Source organism: Pelophylax lessonae (genome assembly GCF_965119305.1).
Source record: "Pelophylax lessonae genome assembly, chromosome: 3".
Taxonomy (NCBI): Eukaryota; Metazoa; Chordata; class Amphibia; order Anura; family Ranidae; genus Pelophylax; species Pelophylax lessonae.
This window is the reverse complement of record NC_138770.1, coordinates 249,845,321-249,867,784: the sequence shown is the minus strand read 5'-3', so window position 1 is coordinate 249,867,784 and position 22,464 is coordinate 249,845,321. Positions and strand designations below refer to the sequence as shown.

The 22,464-nt window shown below is 46.1% G+C and overlaps 1 protein-coding gene across 3 annotated transcripts in view; it reads right to left on the bottom strand.

Moving 5' to 3' along the window:
- The window catches only part of LOC309549529 (schwannomin-interacting protein 1), a 609,988-nt gene that overhangs the window by 151,197 nt on the left and 436,327 nt on the right, over window positions 1-22,464 (bottom strand). Inside the window, exon 1 of one of the 3 annotated variants that reach the window (XM_082249879.1) lies at window positions 2,353-2,483. The exons of the other annotated variants lie outside the window; for them this stretch is intronic. The gene's annotated coding sequence lies outside the window, so the exon portion shown is untranslated. Of the gene's footprint in view, window positions 1-2,352; window positions 2,484-22,464 lie in introns of those variants that run through there. 3 annotated transcript variants of the gene reach the window in all.

The following is a 22,464-nucleotide window of genomic DNA, read 5'->3' as shown; positions in this document are numbered from 1 at the left end:
ATCCAGAAGTTTTATGCCTCGTTTCCACTGAGTGGTACGGTACGGTATGGTTCGGTTCAGTATGGTATGGTTCGGAACGGTACACCTTACTATTGGCAGTTTCCACTGCCAATAGTACCCTTTCATGATAGGGGTGGTGTAGCAGGAAAGCTGTGATAGACGATTCTCTGTCAACCAATCAAAGTTCTGCAGAGTGTAGCACCACCCTGTTGGTACGGTACTAATGTGCTTGGTACCCCAACGAAAGGGTCCCAAAAAAGTGGTACGGTACGGTTAGGAATTAGGGTACCATTCACAATGGAAACGGCATAAATAGCGTACCGTACCGAACCGAACGTACCAGAAAGCTCAGTGGAAACGAGCCATTAGATGCACAATGTTTGCTAATATATGTGGGAGTCACAAAGCCTTGTCAAGGCCCCTCTGTATAGTGAGGTCCTAACTCTAATCTTTGGGGGGTCTTCATGTTGGAACATTCATAGCAATGGATAAAATAAGGGCAGGTATGCCTGGAAGGAGCCCATTTTTTCAGATAGGTCCAGGGGCACCCCATAAACCCAGCACAGCACAGCGGCAGCAAAATGGTCCCCATGCTAATTCCAGCAATCAATGCATCGCCTTATGAAAAGGCTGTTCTAAAACACATCTCACCAGGGATGATCACAATAGATTTTTTAGTTTGCTGAAAATTTTCTCCATCTAATCCAATACTCAGGATCCATCATCCCATTAGCAGGCAATATTCAGATCTGTCATACCTTTAGTAAATACTGCCCATTTTGAAACATAGAACCCTTCAATCGTACTGATCAAAAAGAAAATGAAAAAACATACAAAGTGGGGTCACCCTCACTGACACATGAGACGTTGGTAAGCCTGCCAAAAACAAAAAACGGCTGAGTTGTTATCAGAAAACGGGAGGAAATTCTTCAAAACCAGCAGAGCAAACATACAGAAAATTGGACAAACACAGCACTAATTGGGATTTAGAGTCAGAGTCAGAGCAGATTAGGATTTTCTGTCTGGAAGTATATTAGTGAAAGCAGCAGAACAGGATAATAAATGGCATGTACAAGTACAAAGGCTTTCTCTGCAAGCATACTGCATAGGCATTGCATGGTACACCCAGAGCCTGGGTGACCCCACCTGTTCATGGCTCCAAGGTTGTCACACTGAGGTCTGACGCCTTCCTCTGGGACATTAGTGCCACAACCCCTGCTCCCTTTTAGGTGCACTCCTTCCTGTGGTTTTGAATATACTAAAGGGCATCCCCCGGTGAATTGCACATAGAAGCAGACTGCTAATAATCCCTCTATAGCATCAGCACAGCCTAGAAATGCCCTTATCCCTTCATCTATATAAAGCCCATTGCCAGGGCTCCACATCTGGCATTGGCTCTGTCTAGGTTGGATTTAGCAGTAGTCCATGTACTTGTATAGGCAGATCGCTCTATATGTACCTAGCCCAGGCACTGTTTGGGCAGATCGCTCTATATGCATATAGTCCAGGCATTGTATGAGCAGGTCCTTCTATATCCTTACAGTCCAGGCATTGTATGAGCAGGTCCTTCTATATCCTTACAGTCCAGGCATTGTATGAGCAGGTCCTTCTATATCCTTACAGTCCAGGCATTGTATGGGCAGATCAATTCTGTATGTATATAGTACATGAGTTATATGGACAGGTTGTTCTTTATGTACATAGTCAACACACTGTATAGGCAGACCACTCTATATGTATTTAGTCCATGCACTGTATAGGCAGGTGATTCTATATGTACCTGGTCTAGGCATTGTAGGGCAGATCATTCTTTCTATATGTTGCAAGCTTAAGCATTGTATGGGCTGATTGTTCTTTATGTATTTAGTGCAGACATTGTATGGGCAGGTTGTTCTATATGCATATAGACCATGCACTATATGGACAGATCATTCTATATGCATACAGTCCATACAATACATAGACAGATCATTCTATATGCATACAGTCCATGCACTATATGGACAGATCATTCTAAATACATATAGTCCTTGCACTATATAGACAGATCATTCTATAGGCATATAGTCCATGTAATATATGGACAGATCATCCTATAGACATACAGTCCATGCACTATATGGAAAGATCATTCTAAATGCATATAGTCCCTGCACTATATAGACACATCAGTCTATAGGCATATATAGTCCATGTAATATATGGGCAGATCATTCTATATGTACCTAGTCCATGCATTGTATGGGCAGATCATTATATATGTAGTAGATGTTGATAGACCCCTTTGCCCCTTCCATGCCATCCTTGCACTGTGTCTGATGTGGGGTATACAGGTGATGACTCCCCCCATACCTGCCTCCTGGAGCCCGCACCGTGCACCCCTTCATCCCCGGATGACGCAGCTCCCCCTCCTCCTCCGGAGAGCCGTCCTATGCTGTGAATATACCGGCGCCGCCCGGCACACTCATCCCCAGCTCCGGAAACTCCTCTCACTCCCAGAACGTCACCGAGCACAGGGCCAGGCATCCCCGGCTTCTCCATAGATGTGCACGGTGTTCTGACAACCACTGGATGGAGCTGTGTGTGCCCAGTCCGTGCCATCACAGCACAACCCAGTCTGGAGATTACCAAAAGTATTGGGACACCTGCCTATACACCCACATGAACTTTAATGGCATTCCAGTGTTAGTCTGTAGAGTTCAATATTGAGTTGGCCCCAGTGGCGGCTGGTGCTCACAATGTTTGGGGGGGCGCAAACAGAAAAATGTAATAGGCATTGCCTTGCGGCAAAAAACGCTGTAAAATTGCGTGACTTTGAGGTCACAAGTGTGAAAGGGGCCTTCGGTAATTAAGATATAGCGTGCCCCCTTTCAATGCACAGAGACCTGCATGCCCCCTTTCAATGCACAGGGACCTGCGTGCCCCCTTTCAATGCACAGAGACCTGCATGCCCCCTTTCAATGCACAGGGACCTGCGTGCCCCCTTTCAATGCACAGAGACCTGCGTGCCCCCTTTCAATGCACAGGGACCTGCGTGCCCCCTTTCAATGCACAGAGACCAGCGTACCCCCTTTCAATGCACAGGGACCTGCGTGCCCCCTTTCAATGCACAGAGACCTGCGTGCCCCCTTTCAATGCACAGGGACCTGCGTGCCCCCTTTCAATGCACAGGGACCTGCGTGCCCCCTTTCAATGCACAGAGACCAGCGTACCCCCTTTCAATGCACAGAGACCAGCATGCCCCCTTTCAATGCACAGAAATCAGCCTGCCCCCTTTCAATGCAGTCATGCCCCCTTTCAATGCACAGAGCTTAGGGTGCCCCCTTTCAATGCAGAGATCACCGTGCCCCCTTTCAATGCAGAGATGCCAGGGTGCCCCCTTTCAATGCAGAGATGCCAGGGTGCCCCCTTTCAATGCAGAGATGCCAGTGTGCCCCCATTCAATGCAGAGATGCCAGCGTGCCCCCATTCAATGTACAGATGCCAGCGTGCCCCCTTTCAATGCAGAGATGCCAGCGTGCCCCCTTTCAATGCACAGAGACCAGCGTGCCCCCTTTCAATGCACAGAGACCAGCGTGCCCCCTTTCAATGCACAGAAATCAGCCTGCCCCCTTTCAATGCAGTCATGCCCCCTTTCAATGCACAGAGCTCAGGGTGCCCCCTTTCAATGCAGAGATCACTGTGCCCCCTTTCAATGCAGAGATGCCAGGGTGCCCCCTTTCAATGCAGAGATGCCAGGGTGCCCCCTTTCAATGCACAGAGACCAGCATGCCCCCTTTCAATGCACAGATGCCAGCGTGCCCCCTTTCAATGCAGAGATACCAGCGTGCCCCCTTTCAATGCACAGATGCCAGCGTGCCCCCTTTCAATGCAGAGATGCCAACGTGCCCCTTTCAATGCAGAGATCATCGTGCCCCCTTTCAATGCAGAGATACCAGCGTGCCCCCTTTCAATACAGAGATGCCAGCGTGCCCCCTTTCAATGCAGAGATGTCAGCGTGCCCCCTTTCAATGAAGAGATGCCAGCATGCCCCCTTTCAATGCAGAGATGCCAGCGTGCCCCCTTTCAATGCAAATATACCAGCGTGCCCCCATTCAATGCAGACATGCCAGCGTGCCCCCATTCAATGCATAGATGCCAGCGTGCCCCCATTCAATGCATAGATGCCAGCGGGCCCCCTTTCAATGCAGAGATGCCAGCGTGCCCCCTTTCAATGCAGAGATGCCAGCGTGCCCCCTTTCAATGCAGAGGTACCAGCATGCCCCCATTCAATGCAGAGATGCCAGCGTGCCCCCATTCAATGCAGAGATGCCAGCGGGCCCCCTTTCAATGCAGAGATGCCAGTGTGACCCCTTTCAATGCAGAGTGAGCAGCGTGCCCCCTTTCAATGCAGAGTGAACAGCGTGCCAAGCCCCCCCCCCTGAAACCAGTGCACTTACCTGTAGCGGCGGCTTCTCTTCAGTCTACCGGCGTCTCCTCGAGTTCTCAGGCCTCCTGCCTCCTTCTCGGCCAATGGCATGGGGGTTTGCCTTTCGGCCATTAAGGAAGCGTGTATTGGACCCGCTTCCTGATTGGCCAGGAGGAGGATCCATGTGACAATAGCTAATTTTCATTCGCTATTGTCACACAATGGGTGGGCTCAGGGCGCACTGCTCTGCGCCCCCGGTCCACCCTTTGCTGAAGCCTATTAGGGCCTCTGGCTCTAATCAGGTGACAAAAAAAAAAAAAAGCCCCATTGAACTCCATGCGTCCGGCGCCCCGCATGCAGATTAGGGGGCCAGACGCATGGATGGGGGGGGGGCAGCGCCCCTGCGCCCCCAACGCACCGGCCACCACTGGTTGGCCCACCCTTTGCAGCTATAACAGATTCATCTCTTCAGGGAAGGCTGTCTACAAGGTTTAGGAGTGTGTCTATGGGAATCTCTGACCATTCTTCCAGAAGCGCATTTGAGAGGTCAGGCACCAGTGGCGGCTGGTGCTCCACGGGATCGGACTGGACGGGGGGGGGGGTAGACGGACTGCACCATACCCCCCCCCCACCCTAGACCACACCAGCCCACATACCCTACCCTACTACCTTAGGTTCTTGTTATCGCCCAATTTTTAAGAAAAGTCCCAATAGTCCCCTCCCGATCGCTGGCTCACAAACCGAAGGAAAGGCAGGCAGCAGTGGGAGAGTCTTCTCTTCAGTCCCCTGCAGCGGCGGCAGCTTCTCGTCAGATCTCTTCAGCGGCGGCAGCTTCTCTTCAGCTCTCTTCAGCGGCGGCAGCTTCTCTTCAACTCTCTTCAGTGGCGGCAGCTTCTCTTCCAACTCTCTTCAGCGGCGGCAGCTTCTCTACAACCATCTTCAGTGGCAGCAGCTTCTCTACAGCTCTCTTCAGCGGCGGCAGCTTCTCTTCAGCTCTCTTCAGCGGCGGCAGCTTCTCTTCAACTCTCTTCAGTGGCGGCAGCTTCTCTGCAACTCTCTTCAGCGGCGGCAGCTTCTCTACAACCATCTTCAGTGGCAGCAGCTTCTCTACAGCTCTCTTCTGCGGTGGCAGCTTCTCTTCAGCTCTGTTCAGTGGCGGCAGCTTCTCTCCAGCTCTCTTCAGTGGCGGCAGCTCCTCTTCAGCTCTCTTCAGCGGCGGCAGCTTCCCTTCAACTCTCCTCAGTGGAGGCAGCTTCTCTTCAACTCTTTTCAGCGGCAGCAGCTTCTCTTCAGCTCTCTTCAGTGGCAGCAGCTTCTCTTCAACTCTCTTCAGCGGCGGCAGCTTCTCTTCAACTCTCTTCAGCGGCAGCAGCTTCCCTTCAACTCTCTTCAGCAGCGGCAGCTTCTCCTCAGCTCTCCTCAGCGGCGGCAGCTTCTCTTCAGCTCCCCTCAGCGGCAGCCGCTTCTCTTCAACTCTCTTCAGGGGCGGCAGCTTCTTTTTAGTCTCCTCCTCGTCCTTGGCCAATTGCATGGCTTTGCCTTTCGGCCAATTGGGAAACAGGTCTCAGGACCCGCTTTCTGATTGGCCAGGAGGAGGATCCGTGTGACAATTTTCATTCCCTATTGTCACACAACTGGATGGGCTCGGGGCGCAGTGCACTGCGCCCCAAGCCCACCCTTTTCTGAAGCCTATTAGAGCCTCTGACTCTAATCATGTGCTTCAGAAAAAAAAAAACATTGAACTGGGGGGGGGGGGGGCGGTGCCCCTGCGCCCCTAATGGATGGGCCACCCCTGCTAGGCACTGATGTTGGATGAAAAGGCCAGTCCTCGCAAGCTCGGCGACAGCTTCTCTTCAGTTCTCTTCAGGGGCGGCAGCTTCTTTTCAGTCTCCTCGGCGGCAGCAGCTTCTCTTCAGTGGCGGTGGCTTCCCTTCAATCCCCTGCGTCTCCTCAAGTCCTCCCTCCTCCTCGTCCTTGGCCAATTGCATGGCTTTACTTTTCGGCCAATTGGGAAACAGGTCTCAGGACCCGCTTTCTGATTGGCCAGGAGGAGGATCCGTGTGACAATTTTCATTCCCTATTGTCACACAACTGGGTGGGCTCGGGGCGCAGTACTCTGCGCCCCAAGCCAACCCTTTTCTGAAGCCTATTAGAGCCTCTGACTCTAATCATGTGCTTCAGAAAAAAAAAACATTGCACTGGGGGGGGGGCGGCGCCCCTGCGCCCCTAATGGATGGGCCACCCCTGCTAGGCACTGATGTTGGATGAAAAGGCCTGCCTCACAGTCTGTGCTCTAATTCATCCCAAATGTGTTCTATTGGGTTGAGGTCAGGACTCTTTGCAGGTCAGTCAACTTCCTCCACCCCAAACTCACTCATCCATGTCTTTATGGACCTTAATGATGAAAAAATTTGATTTTTACATTTTTTTTACTGGGAATGTTTTATAGCAGAAAGTAAAAAAATATTGTTTTTTTTTTCACAATTTTCAAATTTTTATTTTAAAATAAAAATCGCAGAGCTGATCAAATACCACCAAAAGAAAGCTCTATTTATGGGGGAAAAAAAGGACATCAATTTTATTTGGGTACAGCGTCACACAACCGCGCAATTGTCAGGTAAATTAACACAGTGCCGTATCACAAAAAATGGCCTGGTCATTAAGGGGGTAAAACCTTCAGGTCCAGAAGTGGTTAAACAAAAAACAACATTTTTTTTACTTGTCAGCTTGCTTTAACTGACATCTTCTGCAGATTACCATAAATGTATTTGATCTGCAGATGAATGAACAGACAGATACAAATGTAACATTATGTTACTTTGTATCTTTGGGAGCAGCTTGTTAATACACATTGTCCATTGCTCTTTTTGGCAGCTGCAGCTTCTCAGACCTTTGTGTACACAGTAATCCGGGATTGATTAATCAGAGCAGATTTGCTGTGTACTGTGAAAGGGGAGCAGGGCAGAAGGCTGGACATACTACACATGCCCTTTATACAATGATGACCTTTTTTAGGCATGTGTAGCCTGGCCAAAGTCTGGAACTAGTTAAGGGGAGAGGGGCCAGTACACATACTGCGGACAGGTGGGTCATACAGGCACTGTAATGTACCTGTACGTTGCAGGGTTTTTTTCTGGGTTCAGGGAGCATGCCCCTGTCTGCCAGCTCTGCTGTGATTGAACACAGACTTAGCAGATCCCAGCCAATGATTGGCCAGGACCTGCTGATCGGCTGGCTCCAGTCACAGCCCAGAGCCCTGTGTTGACAAACAACACAAAGCTCTGTAAAGAGGTAACTATCTCTGTATTTCTAGGCTGAAGAAACAATGCCATCTTTACTAAACAGCAGCACATAATACACACATTACACATTGTTAGGCACTTAAACCCTTGATTACCCCCGAGATGTTAACCCCTTTCCAGCCAGTGTCATTCGTACAGTGACAGTGTATAGTATTAGCACTGATCACTGTATAAGTGTCACTGGTGATGTCAGTATCAGTTAGTCAGGTCCCACCCAATGTCAGTTAGTGCCAGATTGCCCACCACACTATCAATTACTAGTATAAAAATTAAACAAAACTTCTAGTATATATACCATAGTTTGTAGACACCATAACTTTCACACAAACCAATTAATATACACTTATTGGGATTTTTTTCTTTTTTTTTACCGGAGACATGTAGCAGAATACATACTGGCTTAAATTTATGAAAAAATAATACATTTTTTAAATCCTTTTTTATTGGATATTTTTTATAGCAGAAAAGAAAAAAAAATTATTTTTTATTTTTTCAAAATTGTTGAACTTTTATTGTTTATATAATAAGAAATTAAAAAACCGAGTGACGATCAAATACCACCAAAGAAAGCTCTATTTGTGTGAAAAAAATGATATAAATTTCATTTTGGTTCAGGGTTGCATGGCTGCGCAATTACCAGTTAAAGTTGTGCAGTTCTAAATAGCAAAAAATGGGCTAGTCATGAAGGGGGGGGGGGGTAAAACCTTCTGGAGCTCAAGTGGTTTAAGGGTTAGTTCACCTTTAGGCTAGGTTCACACATATGCGAATTGGATGCGTTTTGAACCGCATCCAATTTACATGACATGTGAAAGAACATTGCTTTCTATTGTGCCTGTTCACATGTGTCAACTGCACCCGGAGTGCGAATTTTAGTCCTCTCAGGTTTCTGAGCAGTGCAGTCCCGCTCAGGTGCGAATTCAGGCCCATTGACTTCTACGGAAACGCTTCTGATTCGCATATGTCATTCAGTTGTGACCAAGAAAAAATCCTGACCTGATACGGATGTAATCCTGACCTGATCCTGATCAAAAACTGTCCTGAAATGATAAACAATTACTTTGTCACTTAGCTGTGAAAAAAAAGCTTCAATTCTCTCCGCACATCTGTGAACCCAGCCTTAATAAAAATTGCCTGTGTAGGTAAGGGGCATCTATAGATAAAGAAATGTACAACTTTGACCAAAGTTGAATAATGCTCTTACTATAGGTGTATTTCACATACTGTAGGTACCTCATGAAGCCTGACTGGAAGTCTTCTAGGATGTTGCTAAAAGAATCCTAGCTGTTATTATGCACCATCACTCTCAAGCTTTTAATCACTGAGCTCAGAGCTACCGCATCAGGGGAGAGAGAGCACTTGTGGGGGGGGGGTTGAATCATAGAAAGACCTATCTCCTGTAATAATGAAGCTAAACAATAACAGTTAGGCATCTCTTAGCAGCATCCTAGGATTATTCCAGTCAGGCTTCAGGAAGTACCAAGTAGCCTACACCTTTGGTAAGGGCATTGTTCAACCTTGGTCAAAGCTGCACAGGTTGCTTTTATCTACAGACATCACTTATCTGCATAGGCAGTTTTTTGGTAAAGGTGAATTTATCCATCTGGCCTACTGAGTCGTACATTAGCCTATTGTAGAGGCAGATACGAAAATATACTACTGAGTCATACATTAGCCTATGGTAGAGGCAGACACGACAAGATACTACTGAGTCGTATATTAGCCTATGGTAGAGGCAGAGACGACAAGATACTACTGAGTCGTACATTAGCCTATGGTAGAGGCAGAGACGACAAGATACTACTGAGTCGTACATTAGCCTATGGTAGAGGCAGAGACGACAAGATACTACTGAGTCATACATTAGCCTATGGTAGAGGCAGAGACGACAAGATACTACTGATTCGTACATTAGCCTATGGTAGAGGCAGATACGACAAGATACTACTGAGTCATACATTAGCATATGGTAGAGGCAGACAGAAACGACAAGATATTACTAAATCATACATTAGCCTATGGCAGAGGCAGACACGACAATATACTACTGAGTCGTACATTAGCCTATTGTAGAGGCAGATACCAAAAGATACTACTGATTCGTACATTAGCCTATGGCAGAGGCAGACATGACAATATACTACTGAGTCGTACATTAGCCTATGGCAGAGGCAGACACGACAATATACTACTGAGTCGTACATTAGCCTATGGTAGAGGCAGATACGAAAAGATACTACTGAGTCATACATTAGCCTATGGTAGAGGCAGATACGAAAAGATACTACTGAGTCGTACATTAGCCTATGGTAGAGGCAGATACGAAAAGATACTACTGAGTCGTACATTAGCCTATGGTAGAGGCAGATACGAAAATATACTATTGAGTCGTACATTAGCCTATGGCAGAGGCAGACACGTCAATATACTACTGAGTCGTATATTAGCCTATGGTAGAGGCAGATACGAAAAGATACTACTGAGTCGTACATTAGCCTATGGTAGTGGCAGATACAAAAAGATACTACTGAGTCGTACATTAGCCTATGGTAGAGGCAGATACGAAAAGATACTACTGAGTCATACATTAGCCTATGGCAGAGGCAGACACGACAATATACTACTGAGTCGTACATTAGCGTATGGTAGAGGCAGATACGAAAAGATACTACTGAGTCGTACATTAGCCTATGGTAGAGGCAGAGACGACAAGATACTACTGAGTCGTACATTAGCCTATGGTAGAGGCAGAGATGACAAGATACTACTGAGTCATACATTAGCCTATGGTAGAGGCAGAGACGACAAGATACTACTGATTCGTACATTAGCCTATGGTAGAGGCAGATACGACAAGATACTACTGAGTCATACATTAGCATATGGTAGAGGCAGAGACGACAAGATATTACTAAATCATACATTAGCCTATGGCAGAGGCAGACACGACAATATACTACTGAGTCGTACATTAGCCTATGGTAGAGGCAGATACCAAAAGATACTACTGATTCGTACATTAGCCTATGGCAGAGGCAGACATGACAATATACTACTGAGTCATACATTAGCCTATGGTAGAGGCAGAGACGACAAGATACTACTGATTCGTACATTAGCCTATGGTAGAGGCAGATACGACAAGATACTACTGAGTCATACATTAGCATATGGTAGAGGCAGAGACGACAAGATATTACTAAATCATACATTAGCCTATGGCAGAGGCAGACATGACAATATACTACTGAGTCGTACATTAGCCTATGGTAGAGGCAGATACGAAAAGATACTACTGAGTCGTACATTAGCCTATGGTAGAGGCAGATACGAAAATATACTACTGAGTCGTACATTAGCCTATGGCAGAGGCAGACACGTCAATATACTACTGAGTCGTATATTAGCCTATGGTAGAGGCAGATACGAAAAGATACTACTGAGTCGTACATTAGCCTATGGTAGTGGCAGATACAAAAAGATACTACTGAGTCGTACATTAGCCTATAGTAGAGGCAGATACGAAAAGATACTACTGAGTCATACATTAGCCTATGGCAGAGGCAGACACGACAATATACTACTGAGTCGTACATTAGCGTATGGTAGAGGCAGATACGAAAAGATACTACTGAGTCGTACATTAGCCTATGGTAGAGGCAGAGACGACAAGATACTACTGAGTCGTACATTAGCCTATGGTAGAGGCAGAGACGACAAGATACTACTAAGTCATACATTAGCCTATGGTAGAGGCAGAGACGACAAGATACTACTGATTCGTACATTAGCCTATGGTAGAGGCAGATACGACAAGATACTACTGAGTCATACATTAGCATATGATAGAGGCAGAGACGACAAGATATTACTAAATCATACATTAGCCTATGGCAGAGGCAGACACGACAATATACTACTGAGTCGTACATTAGCCTATGGTAGAGGCAGATACCAAAAGATACTACTGATTCGTACATTAGCCTATGGCAGAGGCAGACATGACAATATACTACTGAGTCGTACATTAGCCTATGGCAGAGGCAGACACGACAATATACTACTGAGTCGTACATTAGCCTATGGTAGAGGCAGACACGAAAAAAGATACTACTGAGTCGTACATTCGCCTATGGTAGAGGCAGATACGAAAAGATACTACTGAGTCGTACATTAGCCTATGGTAGAGGCAGATACGAAAAGATACTACTGAGTCGTACATTAGCCTATGGTAGAGGCAGATACGAAAAGATACTACTGAGTCGTACATTAGCCTATGGTAGAGGCAGATACGAAAATATACTACTGAGTCGTACATTAGCCTATGGCAGAGGCAGACACGTCAATATACTACTGAGTCGTATATTAGCCTATGGTAGAGGCAGATACGAAAAGATACTACTGAGTCGTACATTAGCCTATGGTAGTGGCAGATACAAAAAGATACTACTGAGTCGTACATTAGCCTATGGTAGAGGCAGATACGAAAATATACTACTGAGTCGTACATTAGCCTATGGCAGAGGCAGACACGACAATATACTACTGAGTCGTACATTAGCGTATGGTAGAGGCAGATACGAAAAGATACTACTGAGTCGTACATTAGCCTATGGTAGAGGCAGATATGAAAAGATACTACTGAGTCGTACATTAGCCTATGGTAGAGGCAGATACCAAAAGATACTACTGATTCGTACATTAGCCTATGGCAGAGGCAGACATGATAATATACTACTGAGTCGTACATTAGCCTATGGTAGAGGCAGATACGAAAAGATACTACTGAGTCGTACATTAGCCTATGGTAGAGGCAGATACGAAAATATACTACTGAGTCGTACATTAGCCTATGGCAGAGGCAGACACGTCAATATACTACTGAGTCGTATATTAGCCTATGGTAGAGGCAGATACGAAAAGATACTACTGAGTCGTACATTAGCCTATGGTAGTGGCAGATACAAAAAGATACTACTGAGTCGTACATTAGCCTATAGTAGAGGCAGATACGAAAAGATACTACTGAGTCATACATTAGCCTATGGCAGAGGCAGACACGACAATATACTACTGAGTCGTACATTAGCGTATGGTAGAGGCAGATACGAAAAGATACTACTGAGTCGTACATTAGCCTATGGTAGAGGCAGAGACGACAAGATACTACTGAGTCGTACATTAGCCTATGGTAGAGGCAGAGACGACAAGATACTACTAAGTCATACATTAGCCTATGGTAGAGGCAGAGACGACAAGATACTACTGATTCGTACATTAGCCTATGGTAGAGGCAGATACGACAAGATACTACTGAGTCATACATTAGCATATGGTAGAGGCAGAGACGACAAGATATTACTAAATCATACATTAGCCTATGGCAGAGGCAGACACGACAATATACTACTGAGTCGTACATTAGCCTATTGTAGAGGCAGATACCAAAAGATACTACTGAGTCGTACATTAGCCTATGGTAGAGGCAGATATGAAAAGATACTACTGAGTCGTACATTAGCCTATGGTAGAGGCAGATACCAAAAGATACTACTGATTCGTACATTAGCCTATGGCAGAGGCAGACATGACAATATACTACTGAGTCGTACATTAGCCTATGGTAGAGGCAGATACGAAAAGATACTACTGAGTCGTACATTAGCCTATGGTAGAGGCAGATACGAAAATATACTACTGAGTCGTACATTAGCCTATGGCAGAGGCAGACACGTCAATATACTACTGAGTCGTATATTAGCCTATGGTAGAGGCAGATACGAAAAGATACTACTGAGTCGTACATTAGCCTATGGTAGTGGCAGATACAAAAAGATACTACTGAGTCGTACATTAGCCTATAGTAGAGGCAGATACGAAAAGATACTACTGAGTCATACATTAGCCTATGGCAGAGGCAGACACGACAATATACTACTGAGTCGTACATTAGCGTATGGTAGAGGCAGATACGAAAAGATACTACTGAGTCGTACATTAGCCTATGGTAGAGGCAGAGACGACAAGATACTACTGAGTCGTACATTAGCCTATGGTAGAGGCAGAGACGACAAGATACTACTAAGTCATACATTAGCCTATGGTAGAGGCAGAGACGACAAGATACTACTGATTCGTACATTAGCCTATGGTAGAGGCAGATACGACAAGATACTACTGAGTCATACATTAGCATATGGTAGAGGCAGAGACGACAAGATATTACTAAATCATACATTAGCCTATGGCAGAGGCAGACACGACAATATACTACTGAGTCGTACATTAGCCTATTGTAGAGGCAGATACCAAAAGATACTACTGATTCGTACATTAGCCTATGGCAGAGGCAGACATGACAATATACTACTGAGTCGTACATTAGCCTATGGCAGAGGCAGACACGACAATATACTACTGAGTCGTACATTAGCCTATGGTAGAGGCAGATACGAAAAGATACTACTGAGTCGTACATTCGCCTATGGTAGAGGCAGATACGAAAAGATACTACTGAGTCGTACATTAGCCTATGGTAGAGGCAGATACGAAAAGATACTACTGAGTCGTACATTAGCCTATGGTAGAGGCAGATACGAAAAGATACTACTGAGTCGTACATTAGCCTATGGTAGAGGCAGATACGAAAATATACTACTGAGTCGTACATTAGCCTATGGCAGAGGCAGACACGTCAATATACTACTGAGTCGTATATTAGCCTATGGTAGAGGCAGATACGAAAAGATACTACTGAGTCGTACATTAGCCTATGGTAGTGGCAGATACAAAAAGATACTACTGAGTCGTACATTAGCCTATGGTAGTGGCAGATACAAAAAGATACTACTGAGTCGTACATTAGCCTATGGCAGAGGCAGACACGACAATATACTACTGAGTCGTACATTAGCGTATGGTAGAGGCAGATACGAAAAGATACTACTGAGTCGTACATTAGCCTATGGTAGAGGCAGATATGAAAAGATACTACTGAATCGTACATTAGCCTATGGTAGAGGCAGATACGAAAAGATACTACTGAGTCGAACATTAGCCTATGGCAGAGGCAGACACGACAATATACTACTAAGTCGTACATTAGCCTATGGCAGAGGCAGACACGACAATATACTACTGAGTCGTACATTAGCCTATGGTAGAGGCAGATACGAAAATATACTACTGAGTCGTACATTAGCCTATGGTAGAGGCAGACACGAAAAGATACTACTGAGTCGTACATTAGCCTATGGTAGAGGCAGATATGAAAAGATACTACTGAATCGTACATTAGCCTATGGTAGAGGCAGATACGAAAAGATACTACTGAGTCGAACATTAGCCTATGGCAGAGGCAGACACGACAATATACTACTAAGTCGTACATTAGCCTATGGCAGAGGCAGACACGACAATATACTACTGAGTAGGGTTGAGCGGACACCTAGATGTCCGTGTTCGACGGGTTCGGCCGAACTTTAAAAAAAAGTCCGGGTCCGTGTCCCGGACTTTTACCGAACTTTTCCCGGACACCGAACCCCATTGAAGTCAATGGGGACCCGAACTTTAAGGCACTAAAATGGCTCTAAAACACCAAAGGAAAGGGCTAGAGTGCTGCAAATGGCAGCAAAACGTAATTAAGAGCATGGCAAGTGCTCTGCAAACAAATGTGGATAGGGAAATAACTTAAAACAACAAAAAAAAACAGAAAAATAAAACAATGTTCTTCTTCATCTCTGAAGGACGAGGCCCATATGGAGTAGGAGGGAGGTTGAGGTGGTGGTGGATGTGGCGGTGACATAGGCGTGCGCACAGGGTGTGCTGGGTGTGCCTGGGCACACCCTAATCACCTAGGGCACATAGCATTGCCAGTGAGGAGATGGGAAAGATCTCCCTGGGACCTGCTCTGCTCTATTTCTCCTTGCCTACAGGTACATGGCCCCGATACATTACTCTCCCTGCTGGCAAACACATGCATGTGTATTTCAACTTTGGGGTGCACACCTTAATGCAATAGGCTGCGCACACCTATGGGCGGTGTAGGTGGAAGCGGCGGTGGAGGAGGACCAGGGCCGGATTAACAGCATCATGGGCTTGGTGCTGAGGATTTTGAAGGGCCTTAAGGGCCGTGCCTTGCCATGCACCCAGAGGAGGAAGGGTGCAGCCATGCATGCCTAATTCAACATGGGATGCTGTCTCTGAAGCCCATAAACACATCCATGCATCGCCAACTGTCCCTCCTTGTCCGGCCTTCACGCTGTGTGGGGAGGTTCTGAGGGTGCTGCCTGGGGAAGCGAGCATAGAAGCCAGACTTCTGTGTTTACAAGTGACAGAAGAGCGGTAACAGTGAATATGGCCAACCCGGGGCCTATATAAAAGGTAGGGGCCTGGAGCTGCAGCTCCAATAGCCCCTACATTAATCTGGCCCTGAGGAGGAGGACGAGGTAGCCAACACTGCTTCTTTTCAAAAATTTTAAATGAGGGTACACCCCAAAAGAGTGAGAAAGAGCAAAAATGGAACAATGGGTGGGTAAGGTCGGTATCCATTGCTATTCTGCATAAGGTACGGAAAAGTCCCGTGGGATCCATGCCTGGTTCATTTTAATGAACGTGAGCTTGTCCACATTGTCTCTGGACAGGCGGCTGCGCTTGTCTGTTATAACGCCCCCAGCCGTGCTAAATACCCGTTCAGATAATACACTGGCTGCAGGGCACGCCAGCACCTCCAAGGCGTAAAGGGCAAGCTCAGGCCATGTGCCCAATTTGGAGACCCAGAAGTTGAAGGGGGCAGACCCGTCATTCACTACATGTAGGCGTGTGCACACATACTGCTCCACCATGTTGGTAAAATGCTGCCTCCTGCTAAGACGTTCCATCTGAGCTGCTGGTGCTGCTGTTTGTTGTGGCGTGCTGACAAAGCTTTTCCACATTTCGGCCATGCTAACCCTGCCTTCTGAGGTGCTGGCGGTGCCCTGGTTGCGTTGGCGACCTCCTCCTCCTCCTCCTCTGCCTTGTGCTTCCACTGTGGCCCCGCTGTCAGATGGGAATGCCAGCAGCATGGCGTCTACCAGCGTGCGCTTGTACTCGCGCATCTTGCGATCGCGCTCCAGTGAGTGAATTAAGGACGGTACGTTGTCCTTGTAACGGGGATCCAGCAGCGTGGCCACCCAGTAATCAGCACAAGTTAGAATGTGGGCAACTCGGCGGTCGTTGTGGAGACACTGCAGCATGTAATCGCTCATGTGTGCCAGGCTGCCCAGAGGCGACGAAAGGCTGTCCTCTGTGGGAGGTGTATCGTCCGTGTCCTCTGTATCCCCCCAGCCACGCACCAGTGATGGCCATGAGCTGGCCTGGGTGCCACCCTGCTGTGAACATGGTTCCATCTCCTCCTCCAGCTCCTCCTCCTCCTCATCCTCCTCATCCTCCAGAACTGTGCCCCTGCTGGACAATTGTGTCCCTGGCGTTTGTGTGTGCAGGAACCCACCCTCGGAGCCCCTTGCGAATGACTGCCCTGAAAGCCTTTGAAATGTTACCTCTTCATCCTCCTCCTCCTCCTCCTCATCCTGTGCCACATCCTCTTCCATCATCGCCCAAATTGTTTTTTCAAGGAGGCATAGAAGTGGGATAGTTAAGCTGAGAATGGCGTCATTGCCACTGGCCATGTTGGTGGAGTACCCAAAACAGCGCAACAAGGCACAATATATGCAAATGTCAAATATGCAAACTATGCCGCAATTTAATGTTTTTTACACCAAAAGGGTGTGTATTGAATAGCGGAATAGGATAAAAAACTGTGTATCTCACACGTACAAACACAGACTAGGCCCGATTAAATTTTTTCCTACCCTAAAGGGAGGATGAGGAAGAGGAGTATGGAACATGCAGCACCCTCAAATCTTCAGAAGTATGAGATGAACCCCAAAAACTTGGAAAGGTGGATCTCTCTCACACGTACCAACACAGACTATCCCCCAATTTAACTGATCCCCAAAGGTTTTTGATTAAATAGCGGAATAGAAAATATGATCCAAAAAAAGTGTATGTATATCACACGTACACAACCACACTAGGCCCCAATTACTATTGTTTGTACCCCTAAAAGGCTAGATGAGGAGTAGGGGGGGTATGGAACAGGCAGCACCCTCAAACCTTCAGAAGTATGAGATGAACCCCAACAACTTGGAAAGGTGGATCTCTCTCACACGTACCAACACAGACTATCCCCCAATTTAACTGATCCCCAAAGGTTTTTGATTAAATAGCGGAATAGAAAATATGATCCAAAAAAAGTGTATGTATATCACACGTACACAACCACACTAGGCCCCAATTACTATTGTTTGTACCCCTAAAAGGCTAGATGAGGAGTAGGGGGGGTATGGAACAGGCAGCACCCTCAAACCTTCAGAAGTATGAGATGAACCCCAACAACTTGGAAAGGTGGATCTCTCTCACACGTACCAACACAGACTATCCCCCAATTTAACTGATCCCCAAAGGTTTTTGATTAAATAGCGGAATAGAAAATATGATCCAAAAAAAGTGTATGTATATCACACGTACACAACCACACTAGGCCCCAATTACTATTGTTTGTACCCCTAAAAGGCTAGATGAGGAGTAGGGGGGGTATGGAACAGGCAGCACCCTCAAATCTTCAGAAGTATGAGATGAACCCCAAAAACTTGGAAAGGTGGATCTCTCTCACACGTACCAACACAGACTATCCCCCAATTTAACTGATCCCCAAAGGTTTTTGATTAAATAGCGGAATAGAAAATATGATCCAAAAAAAGTGTATGTATATCACACGTACACAACCACACTAGGCCCCAATTACTATTGTTTGTACCCCTAAAAGGCTAGATGAGGAGTAGGGGGGGTATGGAACAGGCAGCACCCTCAAACCTTCAGAAGTATGAGATGAACCCCAACAACTTGGAAAGGTGGATCTCTCTCACACGTACCAACACAGACTATCCCCCAATTTAACTGATCCCCAAAGGTTTTTGATTAAATAGCGGAATAGAAAATATGATCCAAAAAAAGTGTATGTATATCACACGTACACAACCACACTAGGCCCCAATTACTATTGTTTGTACCCCTAAAAGGCTAGATGAGGAGTAGGGGGGGTATGGAACAGGCAGCACCCTCAAACCTTCAGAAGTATGAGATGAACCCCAACAACTTGGAAAGGTGGATCTCTCTCACACGTACCAACACAGACTATCCCCCAATTTAACTGATCCCCAAAGGTTTTTGATTAAATAGCGGAATAGAAAATATGATCCAAAAAAAGTGTATGTATATCACACGTACACAACCACACTAGGCCCCAATTACTATTGTTTGTACCCCTAAAAGGCTAGATGAGGAGTAGGGGGGGTATGGAACAGGCAGCACCCTCAAATCTTCAGAAGTATGAGATGAACCCCAAAAACTTGGAAAGGTGGATCTCTCTCACACGTACCAACACAGACTATCCCCCAATTTAACTGATCCCCAAAGGTTTTTGATTAAATAGCGGAATAGAAAATATGATCCAAAAAAAGTGTATGTATATCACACGTACACAACCACACTGGGCCCCAATTACTATTGTTTGTACCCCTAAAAGGCTAGGAGTAGGGGGAGTATGGAACAGGCAGCACCCTCAAACCTTCAGAAGTATGAGATGAACCCCAACAACTTGGAAAGGTGGATCTCTCTCACACGTACCAACACAGACTATCCCCCAATTTAACTGATCCCCAAAGGTTTTTGATTAAATAGCGGAATAGAAAATATGATCCAAAAAAAGTGTATGTATATCACACGTACACAACCACACTGGGCCCCAATTACTATTGTTTGTACCCCTAAAAGGCTAGATGAGGAGTAGGGGGGGTATGGAACAGGCAGCACCCTCAAACCTTCAGAAGTATGAGATGAACCCCAACAACTTGGAAAGGTGGATCTCTCTCACACGTACCAACACAGACTATCCCCCAATTTAACTGATCCCCAAAGGTTTTTGATTAAATAGCGGAATAGAAAATATGATCCAAAAAAAGTGTATGTATATCACACGTACACAACCACACTAGGCCCCAATTACTATTGTTTGTACCCCTAAAAGGCTAGGAGTAGGGGGAGTATGGAACAGGCAGCACCCTCAAACCTTCAGAAGTATGAGATGAACCCCAACAACTTGGAAAGGTGGATCTCTCTCACACGTACCAACACAGACTATCCCCCAATTTAACTGATCCCCAAAGGTTTTTGATTAAATAGCGGAATAGAAAATATGATCCAAAAAAAGTGTATGTATATCACACGTACACAACCACACTAGGCCCCAATTACTATTGTTTGTACCCCTAAAAGGCTAGATGAGGAGTAGGGGGAGTATGGAACAGGCAGCACCCTCAAATCTTCAGAAGTATGAGATTGTGTTCACTGTACCCCACAAAGATTGAGTTCACTGCACCCCACAATGATTGTGTTCACTGCACCCCACAAAGATTGTGTTCACTGCACCTCACAAAGATTGTGTTCACTGTACCCCCCAAAGATTGTGTTCACTGCACCCCACAAAGATTCTGTTCACTGTACCCCACAAAGATTGTGTTCACTGCACCCTAAAAGGATGTTGTTCACTGCACCCCACAAAGATTGTGTTCACTGCACCCTAAAAGGATGTTGTTCACTGCACCCCAAAAAGATTGTGTTCACTGTACCCCCCCAAAGATTGTGTTCACTGCACCCCACAAAGATTGTGTTCACTGCACCCCAAAAAGATTGTGTTCACTGTACCCCCCAAAGATTGTGTTCACTGCACCCCAAAAAGATTGTGTTCACTGTACCCCCCAAAGATTGTGTTCACTGCACCCCACAAAGATTCTGTTCACTGTACCCCACAAAGATTGTGTTCACTGCACCCCAAAAAGATTGTGTTCACTGTACCCCCCCAAAGATTGTGTTCACTGCACCCCACAAAGATTCTGTTCACTGCACCCCACAAAGGATTTTGTTCACTGCACCCCAAAAAGATTGTGTTCACTGCACCCCAAAAAGGATTTTGATCACTGCACCCCAAAAAGGATGTTGTTCACTGCACCCCAAAAATGATTTTGTTCACTCCACCCCAAAAAGATTGTGTTCACTGCACCCCACAAAGATTGTGTTCACTGCACCCCAAAAAGATTGTGTTCACTGTACCCCCCAAAGATTGTGTTCACTGCACCCCACAAAGATTCTGTTCACTGTACCCCACAAAGATTGTGTTCACTGCACCCCAAAAAGATTGTGTTCACTGCACCCCAAAAAGGATGTTGTTCACTGCACCCCAAAAAGGATGTTGTTCACTCCACCCCAAAAAGATTGTGTTCACTGCACCCCACAAAGATTGTGTTCACTGCACCCCAAAAAGATTGTGTTCACTGCACCCCAAAAATGATTTTGTTCACTGCACCCCAAAAAGGATTTTGTTCACTGCACCCCAAAAAGGATGTTGTTCACTCCACCCCAAAAAGATTGTGTTCACTGCACCCCAAAAAGATTGTGTTCACTGCACCCCACAAAGGATTTTGTTCACTGCACCCCAAAAAGATTGTGTTCACTGCACCCCAAAAAGGATGTTGTTCACTGCACCCCAAAAAGGATTTTGTTCACTGCACCCCAAAAAGATTGTGTTCACTGCACCCCACAAAGGATTTTGTTCACTGCACCCCACAAAGATTGTGTTCACTGCACACCAAAAAGGATTGTGTTCACTGCACCCCAAAAAGATTTTGTTCACTGCACCCCAAAAAGATTGTGTTCACTGCAGCCCAAAAAGATTGTGTTCACTGCAGCTCACACACAGAAAAATGGATGTGGATCACTGACACCTGCCTATCTCCAATCCCACACCACACAGCAATATCGATTGTAGTTTGTAGAACACAGTTTCCCTAAAATTCAGCAGACTCTGTCCCTAACAGGATTGAGAAGAGATCGTAGATCAGGATTGAGTGCAGATTCACCCCACCCCCCACACAGCAATATCGATTGTAGTTTGTAGAAGACACTGACCCTATAATTCAGCAGACTCTATCCCTAAAATGCCTACAACTCGCCCTGCCTAAACACTCCGACCTGTCCCTCAATTCTATCCGGACACAAATGGTTTTTTCCTGCCTATCTTTCCCTAATCAGCAGCCAGCACATTGATGTGTGCTCTGTCCCTTAGCTAAGCAGCAGAATGACGCTGCTGCGGCGGCTGCCTCGAACTTATAAAGACTTGGTCACATGCTTCAGATGGCCAATCACAGCTACTAAGACATTTGCAGGCATGGCTGGGATGGCTTAAGGCACACCAGTTAAACGATTGTTGATTGGCTGTTGAAAGCCCGCCATGAAAAGAGCGCCAAAGCATGCAAAACCCGGAAATAAAACGACCGAACACGGATTTTTACCCGAACATACAGTAAAGTGTCCGTGTCCGTGTTCGGGTAAAAAAAATCCAATTATTCGGTACGAACACGAATAATACAGTCCGTGTTCGCTCAACACTACTACTGAGTCGTACATTAGCCTATGGTAGAGGCAGATACGAAAAGATACTACTGAGTCGTACATTAGCCTATGGTACAGGCAGATACGTAAAGATTCTACTGAGTCGTACATTAGCCTATGGTAGAGGCAGATACAAAAAGATACTACTAAGCAGATAGATTTTTGTTGCTGTGTTTGGCTATCCTTTAACCCCTCTCCTCTGGAACCCAAGTT